Source organism: Choloepus didactylus, chromosome 9 (genome assembly GCF_015220235.1).
Source record: "Choloepus didactylus isolate mChoDid1 chromosome 9, mChoDid1.pri, whole genome shotgun sequence".
NCBI classification, from domain to species: Eukaryota; Metazoa; Chordata; class Mammalia; order Pilosa; family Megalonychidae; genus Choloepus; species Choloepus didactylus.
The window spans coordinates 75,636,004-75,643,089 of record NC_051315.1 but is presented as its reverse complement, the minus strand read 5'-3'; positions in this window follow the sequence as shown (position 1 = coordinate 75,643,089).

Here is a 7,086-nt window from a genome sequence, read left to right as displayed (position 1 = left end):
TTTGAATTTCAGATACGGCTTTTAATATTTAGAAAGCTATGCTATGATTTTGATTGATATTACTGTAAGTATATAGATTAATTTAGGGAGAACTGTTGTCTTTACATTACTGTATAATTCTAGTCCTGAACATTTATTTAAATTTCCCTTAATATATCTTAATACTTTTATGTAGCTTTTCAGGGTGGATATTTGTACAACTTTTAAAGATATATTACTAGGAATTTAATATTTTGTCAATACTATTGAATTGGTACAAATTTTAAGTTTATTTAATATTTGTTACTACTATATAGAAATGCAACTGATTATAATTGTATCTATCTATATCTATCAATCTATCTATCTATCTATCTATCTATCTATCTATCTATCTGCCTATTTATCTATCAGGACCTTGTCAAATTCACTTATTAGTTTGAATATGTTATAGATCTTTTAAAATTTTCTATAAAGATAATCTTGTCTTTTGCAAATAATGACTTTTTTATATTGTCTCCTATCTTTATAATTTGATTTTTTGTTTTTGTTGTTTCTTTTTGCATTGCCTGTGACCCCTGATACAATGTGGTGAAAGTATGTTCCCTTTTATCATTTCCAATCCCATGGCAAAACTTATAAAATTTGTATCTTGAAACATGATATCTACCATAAGATTTTTGTGTTGCTATTCTTTATCAGATTGAGAAGGTTTCCTTTTATTACTAGTTTATTAGGAATTCTTATCATGAATGAGTGTTGAATTTTATCAAACCCTTTTTTGCACAGCTGTTGAGATGGTATTAAACTTTTCCTTTATTTCCTTAATTCAGTGAATTGCATGACTGATTTTCAAACCAATCTTGTATTACTTGAATAAAGTCTCCTACCAATTACCATTTACAATCTTTTTATATATTGCTAGGTTTTATTTCCCAATATTTTGTTCACAATCTTTGCATTTATGTTCCTGAGAAATTTGTTACATTTATTTCATTTCTTGTAAAGATCTTGTCTGGTTATGCTGGCATATGAAAAGCTTTAGGAGGTAATCCCTAATTTCCCATTACCTGGAATAGATTTATAAGATTGGGGATAATTTTTCTTTCAAGATTTGAAGAATATATTAGTAAAAATCATCCAATTTTGATATTTTGTGTGTGTATATGTGTGTGTTTGTGTGATATTTAGTTTGTTTTTTCATAACAGAGTTTTCTTTTTATAGATATTATACCATTAATATTTCCTCTTTTTTCTTTTGTCAACTTTGATAAGTTGTATTTTTGAAGAGATGCATTGAATGTGGAGGAAGTTGCTATATGGCACATCATTGGAACACAGGCTCAGGCACAACAGAAACTTTCAGCAAATGATTGCTTTATTATTTGGCCAGCACAAAGGGTCCAAAAAAGCAGGGGAAGAGATCCCATCATGGCCAGTTTTTCAAGGATTCCAACTGCTTGTGGGCAGCTCCAAATGCCCCATTTCATGTTGGAGAGGAGAGAAAAATCTGTGCTGCTTAATCACAGGCTATTTTATACAACCTGGGGTGGCGGGAGGACATGCACTCAGAGATCCAGCCCTGATATACAGCTGCAGGTGCTTGTTCCCAGTTTCCAGTTTCTGGATTTAAGGTATGGTCAGGCCTTTTCATTAGACCTAACATCTCCCCTAGGCTGTGGAATGGAAACATATTGAATTCTCTGTGACACCACTGATATATTAATTATGGGAGTCCCAGAAGGAGAAGAAAGAGAGAAAGGGGCAGAAGGAATATTCAAAGAAATAATGATAGAGAACTTCCAAAATTTAGGAAAATACATGAATATGCACATCCAAGAATACCAAAGAACACCAAACAATTGCACATGGATCATTCTCCAGGGTAGACCATATGTTAGGTCACAAAAAAAGTCTCAATAAATTAAAAAAAATGTTGAATTCATACAATGTATATTCTCTGAACACAATAAAATGAAGCTATAAATCAAGAATATAGGGAGAAATAGAAAATTCACAAATTTGTGGAAATTAAACAACATATTCTTAAATAACCAGTGGATTAATGAGGAAATCACGAGTGAAATTTGGAAATATCTTGAGGCAAATGAAAATTAAAATACAATATACCAAAATGTATGAGATGTAGCAAAGGCAGTGCTGAGAGGGAAGTTTATAAAACTAAGTACTTACATTATAAAAGAAGAAAGACTTTAAATCAGAGACATAACCTCAAAACTGGAAGAACTAAAAAAAGAGCAAATTAAACCAAAAGTGAGAAGAAGGAAGGAAATAAAAAAATTATAGTGGAGATAAATGAAATAGGAAACAAAAAACTAATAGATAGAATCAACAAAACCAAAGATTGTTCTTTAGAAAAGATCAATAAAATTGACAAAACTTTAGACTGACAAGGATAAAAAGAGGGAATACAAATAACTAAATCAGAAATGAAAGGGGGGATGTTATTATTGACCCACTGATATAATTTTTTTAAAAAGACTATAAGAGGGTACTATGAACAATTCTATGTCAATAAATTAGATAACCTAGATGAAATGGGCAAATTCTTAGAAACACAGAAACTAGCTGCATTGGCTCAAGGAAAAATAGAACATTTCAATAAACCAATCGCTAGTAAAGATATTGAATCAGTAAACAAAAACTCCCAAGAAAAAAACTCAGGACCAGATGGGTTCACAGGGGGATTTCCAGTAAACATGCCAAGAAGACTTAATTCCAAGTCTATTCCAACTCTTCAAAAAAATTGAAGGGAATTGAACACACTAAATCATTATATAAGACATGCATCATGCTCATAATAAAGCCAGATAAAGATACCCCATGGAAAAAATAAGCCACAGACCAGTATCTCTTATGGATAAAGATGAAAATCCTCAATGCAATACTAGCAAACCAAATCCAACAGCATATTAAAAGAATTATACACCATGTTCAAGTGGGATTTATCCCTGGAATACAAGGTTAGTTCAACATAAGAAAATCAATTAATGAAATACATCATATTAACATGATAAAGGGACAAAACCACACAATCATCTCAACTGAGGCAGAAAAGGTATTTATCAAAATCCAGCACCTCATCTTGATAAAAACACCTAGAACGCTAGTAATGGAATGAAATCTCCTTAACATGATAAAGGATATATATGAAAAGCCCACAGCTTACATTCCACTATTGGCAAAAGATGGAAAGCTGTCCTTCTAAGTTCAGGAAAAAGACAAGGATGACCACTGTCACCATTATTCAGCATGGTACTGGAAGTTCTTGCCAGAGCAATTAGGCAAGAAAAAGAAATAAAAATCATCCAAAATAGAAAGGAAGAAGTAAAACTTTCTCTATTTGCAGATGTCTTGATCTTCTATACAGTAAATCCTGAAAAATCCACACACACACACTAAAGCTCCTAGAACTATTAAATGAATTCAGCAAAGTGGTGGGGTACAAGATCAACAGTCAAAATTCACTAGTGTTTAAATACACAAGCAATGAACAATTGGAAGAAGAAATCAAGAAAAATTCCATTCACAATGACAACCAAAGGAATCAAATATCTAGGAGTAAATCTAACCAAAAGATATAAAGAACTTGTACACAGAAAACTACAAAACATTGCTAAAAGAAAGCAAAGAAAACCCAAATAAACAGAAGGACATTCTGAATTTATGGATTAGAAGACTAAATATCCTTAAGACATCAATTCTACCCAAAGCAATTTGTAGATTCAAGGCAATCCCAACCAAATTCCAACAGTCGTCTTTGCAGAAATGTAAAGCAAATCATCAAATTTGTATGGAAGGGCAAGGGACTTGAATAGCTAAAACCATCTTTTAAAAGAATGAAGTTGGAGGACTCACAGTTCCCAATCTTAAAACTTATTACAAAGTCACAGTAATTGAAACACCATGGTACCGTCACAGGGGTAAACAATGGACCAGTGGAATAGATTGAGAGTTCAGAACCAACTCTCACATTTATGACTAACTGATTTTTGATACGGGAGCAAAGACCATTCAATTGGGAAAGAATAGTCTCTTCAACAAATGGTGCTGGGAAAACTGGATCTCCATATGGAAAAACAGAAACAAAAACAAAACAAAACAAAACAAAAAAGGAGGACCTGTCCCTCACTCCTTATACAAAATCAATTCAAAATGGATCAATGACCTAAATGTAAAAGCCAGAATTATCAAATTCCTAGAAGAAACATAGGGAAGCATCTTCATGACCTTGTGGTAGGCAACAGTTTCTTCCACTTTACATCCATAGCACAATCAACAAAATAAAAAAATAAAAAAATAGGACCTCATCAAAATCAAGTACTTTTGCATCTCAAAGGATCAGGAAAATGAAATGGCAACCTACGTAATGGGAGAATTTTTTTGGAAATGATATATCTGATTAAGGTTTCATATCCAGAGTATATAAAGAAATTCTTCAACTTAACAACAAAATGATAAAAAACCCAATTAAAAAAAAAAATGGACATAAGACTTGAATAGACTTTCTCCAAAGAAGATGCACAAATCACAGGAAAGCACATAAAAAGATGCTCGATATCATTAAACATTAGGGAAATGCAAATCAAAATCATAATGAGATACCATTTCATACTCAATAGAATGGCTGCTATTAAAAAATTGAAAAATAAGAAAAATGTAGTACATATATGCAATGGAATATTTATTCAGCCATAAAAAAGAATGAAGTCCTCATACATTGGACAATATGGATGAATCTTGAAGACATCAGGTTCAGTGAAATAAGTCAAACATCAAAAGACCAAGATTGTATGATATCACTGATATGAAATAATTGGAATAAACAAACTCATAGAATTAGAATCTAGAAAATAGGTTTCTAGGGGCTGGGCTGGGAATAGAGAATGGGAAGTTAAGGCTTAAAATGTATAGCATTCCTATTTGGAATGATGGAAATATTTTGGAAATGGATGATGCTGATGGTAGCACAACATTGTGAACATAATTAGCAGCAGTGAAATATTTATCTGAATGTGATTAAAAGGGGGAAATATTAGATTGTATATGTTGTAACATAATAAATTTAAAAAATCCATGGAACTACACTATACAAACAGTGAATCCTACATTAAATCATGGACTATAGTTAATTAAGAGTGTGATTTTTAAAATGTGCTATCATAAATTGTAACAAAGTTTTACACCAATGCAAAGTGTTAATAATAGGGTGGTATATAGGAATTCTGTATTTCATGCTTTATTGTTCTGTAAATCCATAATTTCTCTAATAAAGAAAAAAAACTTGAGTGGGACAATAGTAAAATATTGTGGTATTTAGTTATCAGACGAGACTTTTGACAGAATCTAGAATATAAGTTTTAAGTAGTTTTGAGTTGTGTCACTACAACCATCTGTATGATTTTCTGTAGCATTCAGCTTTTCAAGAACAGAAGAAATGGATATTTAGATTTATTCAATGTAATGGATACAAGTAAGGAGACATTAAAATAGAGCTATGAACAGGCTGAAGGAATGCACCATGTTTCAGAGACACACGGAGTGAGGAGACAGGAGACAGTTTATGCTTAAGCAGAAAGTAAAGGTATTGAGCATAGGGGAAAAAACATACTGTATGAGGAAAGAACTTTCTGTGGAAAGTTCTGAAGACAGGAGATTTTCAATTGAGTTATTTGTGCCCAGAGTGAGCAGAAAATATGAACTAAATATATATTAAATAAATATGCAGACATGAAATTGAAGCCAAATCAATTTAAAAATAAGTGTACAAACTACAGATATAATAAGATCCTTAGAAAATTGTTATCCTCTTATTAAATAAGGTTTTAAAAACAACATTCAAGGAGGAGCTAAGATGGTGACATAGAAAGGAGTGGAAGACTGTTAGACCCCCCTGGAACAATTCATAAATGACCAAAAAACTAGTAAATAACTTGGAATAACTGCGGGGAGACAAATGTGACTTTCCACTCATCATTCACCAACCTGAATTGGGAGGAATGCCCAAGATCACAGCATAAAATCTGTAAGTAAAACTGCAGACCCGCACTGAGAGCTGGGAGCCAAAAGCTGAGAGCCCCTCCCTCACAGAAGCCTCGTGGTGCTAGAGAGCAGCACTCTCTCAGCTCAGCTACAACTGGGATTTTAATGTTAACTGCTCAATACAGACAGTGAATCCTCAACAAGCAGACAGAGGCTTTTGGTGACAACTGACCTTGGGAGAGTCGGGGGACATACATGTCTCAGGACGGGGAGCCAAGAGGATCGGGTGCTATCTCTGGCTGATGAGTGAACCTGGGACCTTTTCTGTCCCTTTCTCTCTCTATGGAGAAAACCTCAGCCATTTTCAGCCCACAGTGCTTTGCAGTAAAGACAGCTTCAGCCATTTTAAAATCAAAACACTTTGATCAGCAGAATCGGAGAAACAAAGAACTTTATTGATACGCAGTGACCTCTCTGGAGGGGGCATAACTTTCCAAGAAGAAAGGGAGGGGCCCAGCCCTACTGCCTGCCTTTCTGGAACCAGATCCCAAAGCCTGGGGGAGGAGAGCCACAGGCCACACCCTCTTACACAGGCAGTGACAGGCTGACAGGTGCACCTGCCAGGCAGAAAAGCACAAGTGTATCAATCCTCTAAGAAAAACCATCAGGGAAACCAGATACTGAATATTTCCTCTGTGACCTGAGCCTGTTCTTGTCTGGGAAAACCTGACTGGGATGGCCTAGGAGGTCAGATGCCTAGACAATAGAAAACTGCAAACTACACTAAGAAAAATGAAGCTATGGCCCAGTCAAAGGAACAAATGTACACTTCAACTGAGATACAGGAATTTAAACAACTAATGCTAAATCAATTAAAAAAGTTTAGAGAATATTTCACAAAAGAGATAGAGGCTGTAAAGAAAACACTGGGCATACATAAGGCAGAAATTGAAAGTTCAAAAAAACAACTAGTAGAATCTATGGAAATGAAAGGCACAACACGAGATGAAAGACACAATGGAAACATACAACAGCAGATCTCAAGAGGCAGAAGAAAACACTCAAGAACTGGAGAAGAAAACACCTGAAAGCCTACATGCAAAG